The sequence below is a fragment of the Copadichromis virginalis genome, linkage group LG10, assembly GCF_057382275.1.
Source record: "Copadichromis virginalis isolate Kocher_CV1m ecotype Utaka linkage group LG10, C_Virginalis_male_GT1.1, whole genome shotgun sequence".
Classification (NCBI taxonomy): Eukaryota; Metazoa; Chordata; class Actinopteri; order Cichliformes; family Cichlidae; genus Copadichromis; species Copadichromis virginalis.
Genome location: NC_140627.1, coordinates 14,342,253 through 14,363,182, shown reverse-complemented (window position 1 = coordinate 14,363,182; position 20,930 = coordinate 14,342,253). Strand labels below are relative to the sequence as shown.

Genomic DNA, 20,930 nt, shown 5'->3' with positions numbered 1-20,930 from the left:
GTATTCATGTAGTGCCTGCAAGCTACAAAAACCCTCCTGTAATAACTTTTTTGACATAAAGTCCAAAGATTCACCCCAGTCTTCTACTGTGGTGTGTACTGGCCACTGCTTCACAGCGGCTATCTTGGCTGGGTCCATGCCTAGCTCCTCAGCTGAGATCTGATTCTAAAGTGTATACTAGATCAGGGGAGGTAACATTTTTACAGCCTTAAACTTTAACCCGGTGTCCCTGAATCTTTGCAACACTGTCTGAAGACATGCCAAATGGTATTCAAATGTTGATGAGTGGACTAATATGTTGTTTTAGTATACAAGCATGAAAAGACTAAAAGGCATTTACAGCGGCATGCATGAGTCTTTCCAAAGTCGCCAGACCACTGCAAACACCAAAAGGTCAGCTAAGTTTGATCCCTGTATCAAAAAAGGTCTTAGCCTTTTACCTACCTCCCTCATTTTCATCTTTTGGACATATACTAACTACTCTTTCAGAAGAAAATCACTTGAAAAAGGCTTTCGATCGTCTGTGGAGTGAAACTTTGGTCTGGGATTTTTGTATGATCTTTGTCTGAGTGTAACACTCTTCCTTACCACATTCATACCACCTCAACAATTTTATCTAAGGTAGCAGATGGCTTTTCTTGATTTCCATACATAGACGGACTTCCTTCAACTACATTTTCACCCAGTGATGTCATGCTCTTAGCACCTCTAGTGCCACTAGGCACTAGAAGACTGTTGTCTTCTAGAGACCAAGCAACAGTTCACTGAAATACATAAAAAAGCATTCACTCTGTCTTGTCTCTCACCATCTTGTGAAGCTCCCTTCACTGTGCAGAACTTCTTATTCCCTCCACAAACTGTTCTCTTGCTGCCATCTTTGCATCAGATACTGTGTCAGGCTTCTGTTTAAGGGATGAGTGGAAAATCTGGGTCAGTGTGTGCAAGTATTCAAAGAAATCTTCACCTTCCAGCTGGGGATGACTATGAAAGGTACCCAACAGCTGTGCTATACTGGGCTTCTCTGAGAAAACTCAATATTTCTCCCTTAGTGCATAAACAGATGTCTTCAAGTGTGGAACCCCTGAGGGGGGACAGGATGAAGTCAACCTGGTCATCTTTGCCTAGGTTTCTAGTTTTGAGAGGCTTTGGTACTTGATCAATAAACTCGTCAACGTCCATCCATTGCTCTTGGATGTGGTGCACCCATGGCAAATAAACATATGACTTGCTAGCTCCACAACTCAAAACAGTTATTACCCATTTTGATCCTTTGGCCTGAAGCTCAGTGACAGAGTCCCTTTCTGTAGTTTCCCCCAAATCCTGGTCGTCACCATCGTCTCTGTCTGACAAAGTGAAGTGTCTGCGTGAGGCTTAATTCTAAGTCAGGATGCAAAAAAAAGTATCTCAACAGTGCAGCAATGCAGAAGATCAAGAAAGGGGATTACACAAGGGACAAATGGTCAGGGTGGCCTCTTTCACAACCGATGTTCAGCTTTCCACACTTCTATTAACATCCACCCAAACACGGTTACACTCAAGGACAGAACCCCAAGTATGTCCCAAATTCAACGCGTTTGAATACTTATTAGTAAAAAACACACAGTTTGAAAGGATATTATCTCAAGATAATGAGCCTATATTCCCTGCAAACACCAGTGCTCATAAACTAGGCGTCAATGCAATCTACCGTTCTTTGCACTCACAGCGGTACCTCAAAAGGAGCAGTGCCATCTAGTGGCGCAATTTAAAGCAACAGCTCTTCCCCACCTTCCCCATTCCCTCCATCTGTCCAAGTTCTCCTTTTCCTTTGCCACTATTTTCTTCATCTCCCTGACTATCCTACTTCTCTACCTTTGAATACTATATGCACTGAAGACCATACTTATTCATTTCATTTAGTCACTGAAGTTAATTATTTTTCAATAAAATAAATGATGCAAATCTGAACTTTGACATTGCATTGCATTATTACTTTGACATTTGACTTTTTTTTTTTTGATTTATGATCAAAAATTAATTCCTAAAATGTTTGCATTTACAAAGAGTTTACTTTTGACTATCCCTTCCCTGCAAAAATAAAACATAAACTCAAATAAAACCCACACTAGAGGGAGCTGCTAGTACATGTACAGCACTGAATGTTTTTTTCAGTAATCTTCAGTCTAGCTGCTCCTGCATACTTGTTAATTTGATTTTTGTGGGGGAAACATGCTGTATGTGCTTTATTCACAAATTAAACATCAACTTGAATGTTACTAACGATTTCAGTTTTTGATTTATTTCAGTCTGCTTGTCTGGCAAAAGGATTTGGTCTGATAAACACAGTGGTTGCAAAAAGTACACAGTTATCATGACTTGCCTTGACTCATGTGTAGACTCCCATGCCCGCTGTGACCTCCTAAAAACACAAATTATATGAAACGCTAAAGAATGTGAGTGGATCCACAGTATTATCATGGGATTCATAAACATTAACTGCCTGTAAAACAGCTCATCTTCTGATTTGCAAACCACAAAAAACTGTCACAACTCCCCCACTCAGCTTTGCTTCCTATTTGTCCAGACCTGTAGTCAATCCCAATTTCTGTGCGGTCTGTGAGTCACGTTGCACCATAGTGGCACCACAGTTCCTTGGTGTCCTGGTTTCATTCTGTCTAATTATTATATAATTTTAAACTGGAACAGCAGGGTGACCTCCAGCAACTAGTTTGGGGAGAAACAGAGATAAGAAAAGGGACAGCAAAGACAGATGAGCAAGAACCGAACCAGAAATAGCATAGGTGTTCTCCGGAGAAAACTCAAAAAGTTGTGCTGGAGATAAAAATATCTGTTAGTGGGTCATGCTGACCGGAGTATAACCCGCTGGGTGTCGCTGGCTGTAGACTGCAGCTACTAAACTTTCCTCTTTGTTGGTCTAATACAGTTTTGGTTGACTTTGGAGGCGGAGAGACAAATACGGCATATGGTGATGCTTGGAAATGACAAGCAAATTTCACATCTGCCACTTCGCAATTACAGAGCAAGACGATCTGCATTTTTTCTTTAACATTTACTGGGAAAACTCATAAAGACTGAGTCATAAAGTCTCACCAGATTTTTCAGGATAATTATGTCAGTATGTGAGGCTATTTAGGGTGGTTTACTCGTCAATATGCTCAAAGTCTAGAGGTTGATTAATGCAAAGAGAGAATAAAAAGGGGAAGATGATCTAGGTTGAAATGTGTTGTTACCTGTCTGGAGAATCTGTTTGCACTGTTGTGGATAAACGCTGGTTGATTTATACGCTCTATCTACTGTATATACTTTCAACACTGGTCACACATAAAGGCAGCTATTACTCCTTCTTTTGGCTACTCCTTTTATGGGTTGGCACAGCGAATCACCTGCCTCCATGTCACCCTGTCACTAGCATCATCACACCAACCCTCGGCATGACCTTCACTATATTGATGAGTCTTCACTGTGGTCTTCCTCTTTTCCTCCTATTTTACATAAAGGCAGAAACTAGCGCTGATTAAAAACAGCAAAAATACTTTTTGTTTTAGGTTTATCAATAGATAAACTTTCAAGATTTAATATAAATAAACTGACAATAGCATTGGCGTAGGCAGGCCACTGCTCAAGCGTCCCAGCTCATCATTCTACCAGCAGTTGAATCTCATGAGATACATTTACTTTTACTTTTTGCTTTAACTTACCTACAATTGCTCCATGTCTGCAAGCCTCTTTGCAACCCAACTCCACTCCATGTTTCATGTTGTGTAGGACATAAAAGGAAGGCACCTGTAGGGCAGGAATTGCAGGCTTATTTTGCATTAGTACCTGCAAATATACCTTTTTCTTACAATTTATATTTTCAATTAATTGGGAGGCTGTTGAATTAATTTGCAAAATGGACACTATGCAGTACATATCATATCTGTGATCTGTTTGACATGATCTATCTGGAATAAATGCTCAGTCTTGTTTCTTCAGCTTATAAAGGCTGCAGCGCATAGAGAGACCCCTCTCAATTACCCAGCTTTAATGAGGGTAGTGTTAATCAAACACACAGACTGTTTTGAGGTTGGATGGGGAGTGGGGGATGGGGGTGGTGGTGTATACACAGACTTTATCAGACACCACCCTCCAGCACCACCCCGCTCACTGCACGCACCAATGATGACCCCACCCACCCAGGTCCCATCTATAGTGAGCAGACAGAAGGGGGTTTATCTCAAACTGCTGCAATCTGCAGAAATCACTGTGCTGGACACACTCTGGCAGCCAGTGGCAGCCTTATATCCCACGCTCAGCTCTTTTCCTTTGTCATGGTGGATTGTGGCTGAGCTGTCTGCTTGGGTGTGGGTCTTTAAACAGAGGTGGGTGACTAGGACTGAGGGCGTAAACAGGTTCTGTGCATGTGTGTGTGTGTGAGAGAGAGAAAGAGAGAGCTATCGTTCCTGATGCACAAGCATGCAGCTCAGTTGAGTGATTTTTGAAGACCCGGGGCTTTCTTTTATTCTTAAACACTGCTGTGTAGCATCTGGTCAAAGACTCGTGGTTTCCTTTACACACTTAAATCCACCTTAACTCTAGTGTCTTAAGGCCTCATTAAGATCATTGTGTAGTTACAAGTCACATTCTTTCAAGCCAAAAATTTTTTAGAGATAAAGAGAAACGTGCCCTGATAGGTGTCAATGATGAGCTTGTATATACAGCATTATCAGCTTAGCAGTTTTATATCCAACCTGTTCACAGCTTTTAATTAATAGGTAAATATTTGGTAACATTTATCTGTGTTATTCGGTCATCCTAAGAAGGGAGCAGTTTACTCAAGGTTACCCTACATTACATTCCAGATGTGACATGGTCTCATTTGTGTGGTTAACAATAAGTTTTCTGTTATAAATCTGACTGTTAAAGCTCAAACCTCTGTAAACTTACATCATAATGTTCCAAATTCACAAAATAATTACTTTAAGCCAATCAAATTCTACTTGAATACTTATTGAACACATTTCAACTGTTTTATGGTTTCCCACTGCCACCTCATTAAACAGGCAAATCTATTATCCATATGGTTTATATCCCCATTCTTCTTTCAAATTTCAAATCAACAACTTTTCCCAATTTTCCTTTCACACTTTTTTTTTTTTTTGCATTAAATATAGTTAAAGATGTTGCAAATCAAAAACAACCTTTCTAGCTGCAGCTGTAAAGAGGCTGCTCGTTTGGAAAACTCCAATAATACGTCCACACTGCAAAGTGTTCAAACCACTCTAACAACACAGCAGAGCTTTTTCATTACCACTAACTGCCTTTAATGAGTAGCATGCTTTTTTTCTTCAAACTGCTGAGCCCTCCCTAAGAGACCCATCATCCCATAAACCCCTCACCACCACCACCACCATTTTTTTGGTTTCGCTACACCCGTCGATGGGCCGGACCTAGACCAAGACTCAAAACTGATTTAGGTGTCAGTTTGGGTGCCTTCCTCAGTTCCTGCCAATAGCGAACCAACATGAATGAATGGCTCCCTAGAGTGTTCATCTTTTCTAACTGCTGTAACCATTAAGACACTGCACACACTGTAGTGCAGCAGAGAAAAAGCACACAGGAAAACACTTACCCATGGTGCTGAGACACTCTTTCATGACCATCTTCCGGGGCTTTATGAATAACCCAGATCTCAATGACCTGCTTTATGTTGCACACCAGCCAGGTGCTGCATAGTGTCTCAGGAATTATTTAGTAGAACTGCAGTTCCTCAAAGATAACCCTCTGAACTTAAGTAAAATCTGGAGTAAAATCTGAAAAGAAAAAATAAATATGTATAAAAATAAAGATCAAGAATGTGATGTTGAGGATAGGTCTTTCATTTCAAAAAGTGTAAAATGTATTCTTGCAGTATAGTGCATTAATATGGAACGAAATCCTAATCCTAAGAAATCCCGACAAAGAAGGAGAAGGAGCCTAGTTTGAGAATCTGAAGCTTTAGGGTCCAGTTATACATTTAATACTCCAAGCATTTAACGATATTTTACATATTTCAAGTAATAAGAGAATTATACACCAAAATAAATTTGAATATGCTTACCCTTTGTCATGAAATGATTTGCTTAATGACTGGAGAATTGTCAGAGCTATAAAAGGAATTTAAGCCCACCTTAAAAGGGCACTTCACTCAAAAAATACAGTGTAGCTACATCCCCTCTATTGTTGTATGAGTTTCCCAGTTTTGGAGGCATCAGCTGTACAACAGTAGAAACAACTTTCTTGTCTTGAATTTAATAGGAAAAAATATTACTTGCTTTGGTTTAAGGATATGTACTTGGCATTATGGACAAACACTGGATGGAGGTCCATCCATAAAGGTCACAGTGCTCCCTCAGCTGAATTCTATTAACATACTTCAACTATAAGTTACATTAATTCCTACAGAATGGTTATAAAAAATTAAACACTCACAGTGCTGATAAATTATTGCAGTGAGAAATCAATTCATTTATCCAGTTACTGGTAGTTTAGTGCTTCTGCATCAATCATGTTAACCAGAATGAAGAACACTGTGCGGATGGACCTGTGCAGGTTAAACCTTGGGAAGTACCCTTCATGTGTCTTTGAAACTAAAAAAGGGGCCTTCATCAGCTTACGCAGCTAGTTTTAAAACAAGTAACTCCCTTGAAAATTGCTAAAACAAATGGAAATGCGCTGAAGATAGTCTGTGCTCTCAGTCAGCTGTCCTAGTGTCTGTGCATGAGTGATTTATTGATCCACTTCTGCTCCTAGAGAAAACGTGTCTCCTAATTTGCTTCTGCAATCTAAGACAGATATTTTTTACACTTTTATAACTGTGGATTCCTGTTTCTATGAGTCTATGGTTGTTATTATGCATACCAGTTTGTGATTGTAGTTTAAAGTGGCTCGTTTATTCTTACATTTATTGTGTAGACTGACACAGTGTATAGATTTAGTAATCACAGAGGACTGACTTTTTTAATGGAATAGCAAAGTGACTTGAACCAGATGCCCTCTTGTCAAAGTTGGTTGCCTGTTCAGTTCGTATGCTCTGGCTTTGACACAGAGCAGGCCTAAGAAACTATCTACAGCAGATAAACAGCATTTGAAAGTCATGTCCTTAAGAAACAGGAAAATATCCAGCAAAGATCCAACGTAGGACCCGAGTGATGCATCTGGCCCTTCAATTGATCCATTTATTGATCACCAAAACCTCATCAGAAACAGTCTCAGAGGAAGGGTGGCTGTCAAAAGGCCATTCTTAAGGAAGAGAAACAGAGAAAATGCTGATGTGTGTCAAATTTCACAAGAGCTGGACTGAAAATCAGTGACAGCTGGTCTTGTGGAGTGATGAATGAGTGATGAAATTTGACATTTTTACTTCAAACCGCTATTGGTATGCATGGAGAAGACCAGGAGAGAGGTACAACAGTGAGTATCTACAGCCATAAAGCCATAAAGCACAGTGGAGGCTCTGTTATGTTTGGGACTGCATTTCAGCTCGTGGTGGGGATCCGGTCAGAACTGATAAAGCAAATAGTGTCAGGTCAATTGGAGAACATTTGACTGGGATATTTCAGCATGACAATGACACCTCAGACACACTGCCAGCACAGTAAATGGTTAATGAACTGGTTTTTTTTTTTATAAAAAAGTTCTTAGAAAAGTTCTATATAAGGATCATAATGAGAAGTATGTTGTATAAAGTTGTATAAAGTATGAATTTTATACAACTAGCGTCATTCACCCATCCATTTAAGCCCCTTTCTATGCTTATGTGCTTCCTAACATTAACATCTAACATTCACTCCCATCAGAGAGCAACTTGGGGTTAATAAAGATAAACTACCCCCCCCCCCCCCCCCCGCCCCTTCAAAAAAGCATACCTAACCTACATAGAAACTTCATGGCTCACTATAAGTCATGGATTGGCCTCCCCAGATCTCAATACCAAAGCAGTGTGGGATCATCGTGACAGAGTGACCAACAAAAAGCAGCCAGCATCCAAAGAAGAGCACTGGGAAGTCAAAGAAGCCTAAAAAACGCTGTTGAAGAATTAAAACCATTGCACGTTTCAATGAAATGCTCCAATTTACAATTTTACAAGCATAATATAAAGAAATGGGGGGCTGGTTTGACACTTGCACAGCACTGTAGATAGACAGAGTCTAATTAAAACCACGGTACCGGTATATGAAAGTGAAAGCTTTCAGTTTTAGCACCAGGGACAGCACCAGACACAAGGACAGAGCATTATCTTCCTGCTATTGTTGAGAATACTGATACTGTGAGAATACTGCGCGACTGTGAAGGGTCAGAACCCAACCTACACACCCTCCCACTCACCCGCCACCTAACCCCCTCCCACGCACATCCCTAGCTACCACCACCACATCTACTTTTTCTTTCTTTCTTCTCCCTGTTGAACGTTAGCACAGGGAGCTGGAGTCAGTGAGGTACGGACGGTCCTTCGGATGCTCGGCTGCCGGGGGGGGGGGGAGAGAAGAAGCTGCTGCGGATATCCGTCTCATACCTGCCTCAAAACGGGGTCCTCTCAGCCTGTATATGTTTTTCCCCCCCCAGCAGACCGTTTTGCTGTGTGAAAGCTAAATAAAGAGAGAGCCTGGCTTGGTTTCGTAACGCGCTGCACCGCTAGCAGCGCGGAGGGAAAGAGGTTTTTCGAGGATGCGGATTTAAAGGGAAGACGTTACCAGTGTCACCTGGGATTTTTGTTAAACCGTTAATATTCTAATTTAGCGTAGCCGGACGCGTCCGAGAGCAAAGGAAGATTTTTCACATGTTTGGTTAAATTTCGCATATAGCGACGCGATAGGACAAAAAACAAAACATCGAGGGCCTCTTAAACAGAAGAGAAAATAAGGGGTAAGTGTGTGTGTTGTTGGGGTTTTTTTGTCTCTTTATTTTCCGCCACCAGCAGGCTAGCAACCCGTAACAAAGCTAATGAGGGGGGAGTCTGATATTCAGGTGACTTGCTGTTAGCTTGCCACTGCTATGAGCTTTTCATGCCAAAAGACAACGTTTTCTGTTTTACATTTCTGTGACTGGAGATAAGCCTGCATACATTTCTGTTATGTTAGCTGCCTGGTTGGGAAGTGTCCAACTGCAGCGCGTTGTGTTAGTCGTTGGGAACATCTCTGTGTACGTCTGCCTCTTCTTGCCTTTGTTTGAATCGATGTCAAATGCAGCCACATTTTATCTGCGTGTTGTGCACAGCCAGTCAGCCAGCCTGCCTGTGGATCTTTGATTCAGCATCTGCTTCTACACCAACCAAGCCTTGCCGCTGGCTATGTTTTTTACGTACCATACCATGATATGCTACAGTGCTGGCATCTTGTAAAGCTGTGGGCTTCGTGGTTATGTTATGTTATCATATGACATTTGAGATTTATTCTGCGTGCCTGGCCTAGGCTGTGAGTCATAGCTTGGGATGCATCAGGTAAAAGTAAAAATGAGGGCTCACTAGGGAAGAGATGATTGCAATCAAAAGCCAGTTAACACGTTGTTTTGAAATGTGCAAGTTTGCTATATGGACATCAAGCGCCTCACTTTTTAACTAGCAGATAGCACGGAGCTGGCATTTACTGGCCACCACGTGTAGATCCATGTTTCACTGGCCCAGAAACGTCTGCACTGAAAATGGTTGGAAAACAAAAAACCTCACATGGTTGGTTGATTGGTTTATGGTTTATTGTAATCAGTATTCTTGATGAGGAATTTGCAATTTGATGTTTTTGTCTAATGTTGGTACTGGGTAACACCCATGATGGGGTGTTTTTGTTGATTTTATGTATGTATTTCTTTCTTTTTTTAAACCTTAAAGCACAAATTAGTCATGCAGGGCTAAAACGTTTAGGTGTTGTAAACCACACAGTAGCTAAGGAGTTTGTTGATGTCACTTAACTGCTGTTAGGGCTACAAGAGTCTGCAAGGAAATGGTTTGAAACCAAAGTGAGGATCTCTTCATTAGAAGACAGTCATCCAGTTGTTCTCAGCACAGTACAGCTCTGGTTTGTGGCTCAGTTTATATTCAGTGACTGAATCTCTAGCTTTACAGAGTAGGTTAGAAAGCAGATTAATTCTGTGATATTTCCATTGCCTTTCCTCCCCTTTCCTGTATCATAGGCCTGAAAACTGGTTCGGATGTTAATGTTTGATATAATTGTATGATTTTTTTGTTGTTGTTGTTTTTGAATTCATGTCTATAAAGTCAACACAAAATAAGTAAAATGTATTCTAAAATGTAATTTTAATTTCATGTAGGATTTGAGTTGTTTTAATTGGTAAAGACCCTTCCTGTCAGCTAGGCCTGAAATCATTCTGCATGTCCTCAGTTCATATTCATCACAAAAAATTTAGGGACAGTTTCCAGTGCCGGGTAGTCCAGTACATCATTAAAACCCACTATGACCTCAATAATAAACGTAATCATGATTTTTACTGTGACAACTTCGAATATGTTAAAGCTTTGTAAAAGGCAAATTTATGGCAGAGATGATTTGGTAGTGAGTGTATGTTTCACATTCAGCAGTGTGTTATGAAACAGTGCCGGATTTTGTGCCGTTCTACCATTTCTACTGTTCTACTTCATATATTTTCTATCCCTGGTATTAAGGCTTGTACAACTATTGTCTCTATATAGCCATACTAAGGTTTTTTTATGGCTTGAAATAAGCCATAAGGGTGACACTAGGCACATAAACATGACTGGCCTGTATGTAGCTGAGGCAATGAGTCTGTGCTACTTTACTTAACATACATCTCTGCACTTTCTGTTATTTATGGCTATTGATGAACACAAATGTTGTTGTTGCTTGAAAACTAAACAGGACCAATCCTGCATACTTAAATAATAGGGAAGTACTGATATATTGGCTTTATGCTGTTGTCAGTCAATACTAGCCACTTATAAAAAAATGAAACACATTTACAGATGGCAGTGGCTGACAATTTTGTCACATCACAATCACAATAAGACTAAAAAAATTCTTTTCGTCACTTTTTCGTGGTATGTAACAGAGATGAATGACAACAATAACAAAACAAGCAAAGATATTGCTGTCACCCATTGAAAGCTGTAAAGGTAAACACATGCATTGACCTAACGTTTCAGAATTGGATCATACCTGCCATTATATTGTAAAAAAACAAAAGACAAATATGGAGCCACTAATTGAATTATTCAGTATTAGCCAGTTATTGTGCTTGTCTCTTTCTTTGTGGAGTTGATCTCAGTTCTTGCTACAAATAGATTTTGCTTTTCACATGATGAATATGAAGAATAGGTCAGTCTTCTTGTCTTTGTTAGTGGCTTTTCTTCAGATGTATCAACATAAATAGACTCTTTCTGGACTGTGTTAAGATTCAGTATTGAGGAAGGGTACAAGAGGTGATCGAAGAATAACCACACCGATCCGGCCGGGTGAAGTCAAACGATGATTTTAATGAACACACGTGTGGGAAGACAACTCTGTACGCAGACAGGAAGTAGTCTTCAACTTAATCAAAGCATGAACAGATATTTTATAGCATCAGGGTTTATTTACTGACGCCCCTTCATACGTCACAGATACATTTTATACATAGATCAGATCAACATCATGACTTTTCACCTAGAAAATCATCTCCTATTTTCATGGCTTGGTACTTTCCGTTCTTATCTTAAAATGAATTGTTCCTCTTTCTTGCCGAGACAACAAGGACGGTTCCTCTAAATAAATTTAACTCTATGTGTGTGTGTCACGACCTCACATGCTCTTTGTGTCACCTCTCACACTTCTGACCTTTTACCAGACCAGAAGCTCACTGAGACTATGTGTATGTCTTCTACTAAATAAATGTTTTAACCAAGAACCTCTACTAAAACCTTAATATAAAATGATAAAGCTATCTGTTACATTGTTAAAGCCTCGTCTTAGCCTGCGGCTCAAAATAACTTCCTGCTTCTTTCTGCATACAACTTCCTGTCAGCCTGCAACTCAGTCTTTCTGAAAGAGACACTGTCTAAACCTTGGAATGCAATATCCATGCTGCAAATTATATTATTAATGCAATAACAATTATTTAACAATAGCAGTAAAATAATTTCCCTCCTCGACACTCCCCCTTTTGACCTCTGGAAAACCAGAGGTCACAATACATTGTGTCCTCACGCAGACCCTTCTCTGGTGGTCTCGAACCTCGAGATCTCCAGGATCCTCGCCCCTCCTGTGGTCGCCGAGATCTTCTGCAAAGGAAACAAAACACCTTTCCTGCATCTCCCTAACTTATCCTATCTGGGACTCTTTAATCAAAAGCCTGATCCTAATTATCTTCTTAACTTATTGACTTGTATTTATGTATACTCTTCAATGTTACTCATCACTTTAAAATTCTTTTAAGCGCTGGTTTCACGTCCAGTTGCTCGCTCTATTTTTCCCTTATCTGATCATCAACATCCTGTGCACAAATTGTCGCTGCTGCAAGTTCCTCTACTCTAAACGAAAACAACCACTTTAATCAATTAAGTTTAAGCATATAAGCAATTACTCCTGTATACATTTCATCATAGCTAAATGCTGCCTTGAAACAACTCCTATGTGTTAACACTAACTTCATTTTAAAACCTCACATTTCCTATGTTATCACCTGTTTTGGTATAGCCTTTTTATTTCATTTTGCTCCCTTTAATGTAACAATACCTCCTAATTCTAGTTTATCAGACTTAACCAAAATATATGCTTTCCTTCCTCTTTGGTCCTTCTTTAAGTTCAGTTAAAAGCTAAATGAATTTAAGGCCTTTTGCCTGGAATCAATACTGTCATGTGTGTTTCTTAACTCTGTGTCTGTAAGCGTGTGCAATCCTTCATGAACTCATATTATCCTCACAGTAGATTGGCTAATCATAGCGCTAGCCAAAGGCTCGTGACCCTCCAGAGACAAATTTGAGCCACAACTCCTTTAAAAGCACAAAATGCAATATGTATAAAAATCATTTCTATTTATAAGCTCCCCCTTTTATCCTAAAAATACCTCCTATATAATATCTGTATGTGTAAGCCTACATTATAACCACTACTTCTAGAAATCAAAAAGAAATCAAAGCTGTTCTACCCCTTCAACCCTCACTAATTTTTCCTCTAACAATTATTCACAGCTTTGAAAAACCGGCATTGTATCTTCTAAACAGGATTCAGTTCTGTCATGGTCCTGGGCCATGTTGGCCCAGCATTCTTGGTTCCTTGTATTTTCGCTCCTTATTTAGGCCAGGTTTTCTGAGGTGTCCTGTTGTGGTGTTCCCTAAGTGTTTTTTCCCTTTGTGACTCTTACCCCCTTGTGCCCCTCTGTGTATTTATGAGCTCTCGTCTCTCTTTGTGTTTATTCCATGTTTCCCCCAGCCTGTTATGTCTGTGTTCTCCCCGTGTTCTGGGTGTATTTAAGTTGTGTCTTCTGTTATGGTAGTTGCTGGTTTGTCTGTGTTGTTTCCCCTCGGTCTCCCTGCGTCTCGTTTCTGGTTTGTGTTATTAGCTTACCCAGTTTAGGTTTCCGGTTTCTTGTTTTTCCACCAGTGCTGTTTTGTGCCCACCGTTGTAAATAAATATTCACCTGCACCAGAGCTGCCGCCTTTTGGGTCCTTTTCTACAACTCCACACGGCTTGCCTCGCAAACCGTGACAAGTTCACTTTTAATCCTTTAACCTTAACTTAAAAATAACAGTTTCAGTTTTACCATATCCAAATGATCAAAAACCCAAAAGGTCCTAAAATGATCCTAAATTATTAAACAATTAAATTATTAAACCCTAAACCCCCCTTTATCTTGATACATTTCATGTGTCAAGATACTATACAAAACTTAAAAATGCTCAGTTTTCCCCACTCATGATCCAATCTATGTCATAAAAATAAACTTAAAACAGAACAGTTATCAGTCATGTGTTTCTACAATTAATGGTAACTGAGTTACATCAAAAAATATTTCCCCTTTAGCATTTGGCATTCTCCCAACAATATACTATAATCCCATAATCTAACCCCAGTCAACAAAACAAAAATTTTTCTGGTAAAAGCAAATTGTTTGTCCACATTTATTCACCCTCACATTCACTCACACATTCACTCACATGCAGTCACACCATATATTTGCTGATAGTGGAGCTTCCCGCACGATCAGATACTCCACCCTCAGCAAAATGAGCTCCGTCATTTTTTATTTTCCATAGGAAAATATTTCTTTATGCTTTTGGACTGGATTGACCCGCATAAAATCCTTTTTACAGGGACTTACGACCTTGAGCAGTCCCCACAGGTAGCTCTCCTCAGCCAATTGTAATCTGGAAAGCCCCCCTTGTATTTGCTCTCCCCGAGAATTTTCAGCGCTATTGCAGGCCTGCTTAAAACAGAAATGAAAAATAGAGCTGATTGGTAGCTCATAAAAACAAAACAAAATCACCTGACAGGTTTTCTTTAAGTGCACTGTTACAAAATAATGGGCCCCTCCCAGACATGTCCATGTTTCCTAAAACTCCCTCTATTTAAAACAAAAACACCAACAACCCAAACCTAACTGACCGAATCAACCCATTACCACAACAACCTCAACAACCTTAAACACACAAGTATTTGCCACCACATAATTTCACCTCCTCAATACACCAAAAGTCTCATTAAAACCACTCAATTTGCACACAAAAATCACCCCCTTATACTCTTAAATTCAGCATAAGACCCCTTACGACATCATATAATCACTAAACTATAAATTCCCTACCCCAATCTGCACTTCTCGTCTCTGCTATGCTTCCTCTTCCTGAAAGCCACAGTCACACACACACTCAGGAAGTTCCTTCGTCACCACACACTCCAGCTAATTTGCATACTGAGTCATCTCTCAAGAAGCTGTAACAACAGAAACATATGTTTAAACATTCCCAACTCATTAAATCATTTTATTTCTTCCAACAGTGATCACTAGTGTTGATCACTCAGTACGAGAGCACTCCTAAGTCACTCTTTTTTAAAACTACCTTAATCCCTTTTTCGTTTTCATAACTCCCTTCGTCATATGGCTTATTCTATTCCTCAACTACAAACTCAAATGTATTTTATTAAGCATTCACACCCTTGTATCATTCATACAAAATAGCAAGCTGTTCTTCATTGCCTATGTTTGTGTTCTTAGCCAGGTTTAATCAGTGTCTATGCATTAAACTCCATGAGCTTGTCTTGTCTTTATAAGTTTAATGCATTTCCTGTTTGTGTGTGTGAATTTGCATATGGTGCTTTCACAGTGTGTCAGACTCCTTCATAATTTTGCCTTTAAACAGTCAATTTTCTCCACCCCAAATTTACTAACCCAAATTCTGATTTCCTACCTTAAATAGCAGCATTCCTTGTCCTCAGCCAGAAGGTAGGGCTCCACTTGCCACTTTCCACCTCCACCCTAGCCCAGCGGCCTTACCCGTCAGGACCCGTCTTCTTACTGAAGCCGAGAGTAATCGTGACTGTGCCTGCCTTAGGTTGTCCCAGGGTTTCGAGGTGGGATCTTACCCGTCATGGGCTATCCAGCCTTCCATACTCGCCTGATACGGGGCCCAAGTGGGCAGGGGAGGGAACACACTGGCTCTGGGAATTAAAGGAATGTAAGCTGCTTCCTTCATTGCATCTTATATTAAACTATCTCTATAATAAGCTATCTCAATTCTGACTCCTTCCTAGAATAATTTCACATATGGCACTATGTGTATGTGTGTTTTCTTATTCATCAATGTAATTATCAGTTATTTTCTCTCTTTATTTTATTTTCTTTTGTTTGTTTGTGACATTCTACTTTAGTTCTACTAAACCTTGATATAAAAACAATACTCCCTTATTTCACGCACACACTCTGCCTTTTGCCTACGCACACACTTCTCTCTCAGACTTCCTCTGTTCACACATCACCTTATATGGGCATGCAAACTTCCTGTCACCCACACCATTTCCTGTTACACACACCGCACGCAGCTGCTCAGAGCAGCTCAAGCTGCTTTGCTGTTTCTCCAGACTAATCAAACTTATTTTGTATTTACAATCTACAAACCCTCTGTAATTCTACTAACTTTTGACCTAAAATGTAGCATCATTCACACAATGATTTCATAATCCTCTCACACACACCTTTTAAATAAACTAAACTCTTATAACATCACTCATGCCTCTCTCAAATTAAAAACACTTTCAAAGTTTAAAACGTCCTACTTTACATCACCCAAGAAATACCTCTCACACCTTTATTCATCATGTCAAAGCTTCTAGTCACCGCATTCACACTTAAACTGTGACTAGAGTTAAGGAATATAACTCAACACACTTTCCTAAGAGTATTTTAGACATGCTTGTCATAATCAAAAAGAGCAAGTAAAAAACAAACAAACAAAAATTGAAACCTCCATTAATTCTCACCGCACACACAAGAAATTGAAAAAATAAAACCCACCAGCAACTAATGCTGGAGAACAGTTACTACTGAAAGTGATGTATTAGCCTTAAGTATATACAGTGCACTCAATATATTTATATATCTACATCCAAACTCAGTCAATTACTATACATCCACTACGGCAACTCAAAACTTTATTTATAGTCCTCTAATAAACATAAATGGCATTTGAAACACACACTCAACAATGTTTGCAGCAGTATTTGTAAAACCAACTGTGGCTTAAACAGTTCACTGCTTACTCATTTGCATTTTCACTCACACACACACCGTCTGAAAATAGCTCCAGTATTGCCTCAGACTCCTTTCACACAGAGATCTATTATTTTATATTCACAAAGACGTCTTATATTTACAACTGCACAGATTTTATGCCTTTTAACACCTACCGAATTTCGAAAAATTTAAGTTAACGGTCTAACCGATAAAAGTCCAACTTTTTTGTAATCAATTAACCAGTATCTGTCCAACAGTTTCTGGCCTCATCTCTAAAGTCCCTAACTCAATTTAAAAGTGTCCAACACCCAAGGTCCAACCTTTGCTGCCCAAAAAAGCGCAGATACCGTTCCAAACGGTAAGGAGATTCTAACTCCTAGTTTAATTCCAGGATGCCCTGTACCCCACAGTTAAACCACACTGAACTATCCCTCTTCGCCGAGAGGTCAATGTCGCGCGTCCACGACAAGGAGGGAGCGTAACCTCCGGGCTCTGCGCTTCCTACCAGTCCAACTGGCGTTCTAGAATAATTTATAATACTTTGAAACAACAATCAACACCCAAAACAAGTGTATAACTGAAGCAGGTCCAACCTTATAACCAAAAAATAACCAAATTCCCTAACATACTAAAATCATTTCCAGCAGTCCAACTGCTTCCCGCGGTCTAACCGCATTAAATCCTTTCCAGCAGTCCAACTGCTTTAAATCCTCAGTACTGTCATGACATTCTCATCAAAATCAAAACAGACATCCACCAGTAACTTCAGTGAGTAGACTTAAATTTTATCATATCCAATTTGGCACACTTTGGAAATAATTCAACAGGTAGTGCCTTACCTTTTGGATAAGCCGGCTTATGCCCACTCACTTAGACCACTGGAATTCATGTCTGCCCGTCAGACCACCTAAGACCCCGGATTTCTCCGTCTAAACCTCCAACTCTCCCTCCTCAATAACCGGACGAAGCCCCCAAATGTTAAGATTCAGTATTGAGGAAGGGTACAAGAGGTGATCGAAGAATAACCACACCGATCCGGCCGGGTGAAGTCAAACGATGATTTTAATGAACACACGTGTGGGAAGACAACTCTGTACGCAGACAGGAAGTAGTCTTCAACTTAATCAAAGCATGAACAGATATTTTATAGCATCAGGGTTTATTTACTGACGCCCCTTCATACGTCACAGATACATTTTATACATAGATCAGATCAACATCATGACTTTTCACCTAGAAAATCATCTCCTATTTTCATGGCTTGGTACTTTCCGTTCTTATCTTAAAATGAATTGTTCCTCTTTCTTGCCGAGACAACAAGGACGGTTCCTCTAAATAAATTTAACTCTATGTGTGTGTGTCACGACCTCACATGCTCTTTGTGTCACCTCTCACACTTCTGACCTTTTACCAGACCAGAAGCTCACTGAGACTATGTGTATGTCTTCTACTAAATAAATGTTTTAACCAAGAACCTCTACTAAAACCTTAATATAAAATGATAAAGCTATCTGTTACATTGTTAAAGCCTCGTCTTAGCCTGCGGCTCAAAATAACTTCCTGCTTCTTTCTGCATACAACTTCCTGTCAGCCTGCAACTCAGTCTTTCTGAAAGAGACACTGTCTAAACCTTGGAATGCAATATCCATGCTGCAAATTATATTATTAATGCAATAACAATTATTTAACAATAGCAGTAAAATAATTTCCCTCCTCGACAACTGCTAATACACATTGTAATCACTGCATTGACTAGACTTGAAGAAAATATCAGCATACATATATATGTAAACTATATTAGCATATTGTTATAGATTCAGTTCAACTGATATAACTAACCAGTAATTCTATATATATCATTTAATGTGTGAGCTTAAAAATATTTTTTAAAGTGCCATGTTCCTGGCAGCTGAATAAGCATTTATGTTCAGGAAAGAGGTGTGTGTTGTTGTGGTCAAAGTATTCTCAATTATTGTGTAATTAGACATTGTGCTTAGTGTTTCACTTAGTGCTATATCCTGTTTCCTGGAAGAAGAAATAACAAAACAAAATAGATTAATGCACTAAAATCCTTTCATTGGAGTAAAATGTGCTTGTTGACCAATTAAACCTCGTGGAATCCAGATCATACGAAAAACACCCAAAAAATGTGGAGCTTTTTTTGATGGAGACACAGACAGGATGATATAGATGGATAAGAAATTGCTATTAGCTGGCTGGCTGGTTGCCTTGATGAACAGCATTCAACAATAGAATGGGACTTTGAATATGGGCCCCCTGTAGTGCTGATTCTCAAAATCCCTCTTGGACAAGCCTTTTTCAATTCATGCTATTCACGCTTTTATCTTGCGGCAGTGAACCATATTACTAACCAAATTTAAGCCTTTTATGGCTGCTTTCTAATGTGTATCTCTTAACAATTCATATTTATAGGTCTAACTACAGGAGCATCTCATGATATAGTGTACTAATATATAATCTATTTATCTATTGTGGTTCATTTATCCAGTCTTTCTACGTTTGATACAGAAGAAAAGGAAAAAACCCCAAAAAAAACAAACAAGCAAACCAGAAAATACAACGAGATTATACAAAATCAGGCCTCCCATTTTGTACATAGTTCAACCATTTTGACCAGTATTCGTCAAATGAGTCCGCCTGCAACTTTAGCCTAAAAGTTTTTCTTTCCATAACAAAAATAGTATATATCACGTCAATCCACTCATTTATAGTAGGAGTATCCTCATTAAGCCAACAATGGGTTGGCTTAATGAGCACATTTCAGCACACTGAACAAATATTTATCCAGTTTACATAGATTAAGACTCTCTAAGTTCCCTAGGTACAATCAGTGTTGGTCAAGTTACTTGAAAAAAGTAATCAGTAACTAATTACTGATTACTTCCCCCAAAAAGTAATCCCGTTACTTTACTGATTACTTATTTTCAAAAGTAATTAATTACTTAGTTACTTTTTAAAAACACGATTTACAACCTGAAGAGGTGATAAAGCGATAGATCTTTCAGCCCAATTCTACTTTTTCTGCATAATCCATCATACAAAATGTAATCAAATGGAAAAATCTCTTTTTTTAAACTTGTTTTATCAGTTTTAATCTTTTAACTTTATGCATCAAGCAAAAATTTAATTATATGCAACATTCTCTGAGTTGAATAAATTAGTTTAACATTTAAACCTATTTTCTACACATTCCAGCACATAAAATAAAATATTTTTTGTGTTTACACTCAGTCTTTCAAATAGATGCAAGTAAAACACAGCAGAACATAAATAAGGTCAAAGACTCAGCGGTCCTGTTGCTCTATTTTCACCTATTAAGCAGCACTGCGGTAGGCGGAGGTTTACCCTGGTGCAGGTGTGCCGCGGTCAGTTGAAGAATCCGCGACTTTCTCTGCGAGTTTCCCATTACGTCGTTGCGCACTCGGTACTTGCTTGGAAGTTTAGGGGTTTTTTTTCGCTGTAAAAAGAAGTTTTCTTCCCATGCACAACGGACGCTAATGTTTTTGTCACTTTTTATGGAATCAAACTCAAAGTAAGGTCAGTACTTCCACGCTTTAAACGCGCTGCACGCTCATACTCTCTCCCACAATCGATATGTGATCCATTGTTGATCTGCACACAGCTGTTGTCACTAACGGCGCACTCGCTTACGTCACTGTCGTGAGACATTCTCGCAAAAAATCACGGTTTTAGTAACGCAGTAACGCAGCGTTCCTACGGGAAAGTAACGGTAATCTAATTACCGTTTTTGCAATAGTAATCCCTTACTTTACGCGTTACTCGAAAAAGTAATCAGATTACAGTAACACGTTACAAGTAACGCGTTACTGCCCATCTCTGGGTACAATACTGCAAAATGAAATTGTATTTTCTTTTGGAAGATTGTTTCCAGGACCTTATGTATTTCCTTCAAAAATGGAGCCACAAGAGGACATTCCCAAAAGATGTGGAACCGATTTGCTGCTGCATGTCTACACTGCCTCCAGCATGTTGTCTTATGGGAATAATTGGATTTTCGAGCCGGGGTATTAAAATAACAAATTATATTCTTCCAACTGAATTCCCTCCATGAGGGGGAGCTTGTTACCGACCACTGCTGCATACAGATCCCATCCCAATCCTCTTCTGTTAGGGATAGATTACCATCTGTTTCCCATCTTGCTTTAACATATCTTGTATCATGACCCCTTGGGTTGGTCAGTGAACGATATAATTTG

General features: G+C 39.3%; 1 protein-coding gene and 2 long non-coding RNA genes across 5 annotated transcripts in view; 1 reads left to right on the top strand and 2 right to left on the bottom strand.

Moving 5' to 3' along the window:
• Positions 1-2,581: 2,581 nt before the first annotated feature.
• LOC146700038 (uncharacterized) lies at positions 2,582-5,773 on the bottom strand. The gene is made up of 3 exons (XR_014922664.1): positions 5,612-5,773; positions 3,699-3,783; positions 2,582-2,703 (listed from the first exon to the last, which is right to left on the bottom strand). It is a non-coding gene; the product is annotated as an uncharacterized LOC146700038 (long non-coding RNA).
• A 2,636-nt stretch (positions 5,774-8,409) lies between these two features.
• Positions 8,410-20,930, top strand: part of sptbn2 (spectrin, beta, non-erythrocytic 2) — a 57,801-nt gene continuing 45,280 nt past the window's right edge. For all 3 annotated transcript variants that reach the window (XM_085470041.1, XM_085470039.1, XM_085470038.1), the window contains exon 1: positions 8,410-8,883. The gene's annotated coding sequence lies outside the window, so the exon portion shown is untranslated. The remainder of the gene's footprint in view (positions 8,884-20,930) is intronic.
• Positions 13,568-18,406, bottom strand: LOC146700037 (uncharacterized). Its single transcript, XR_014922504.1, has 2 exons — positions 17,532-18,406; positions 13,568-15,620 (listed from the first exon to the last, which is right to left on the bottom strand). It is a non-coding gene; the product is annotated as an uncharacterized LOC146700037 (long non-coding RNA).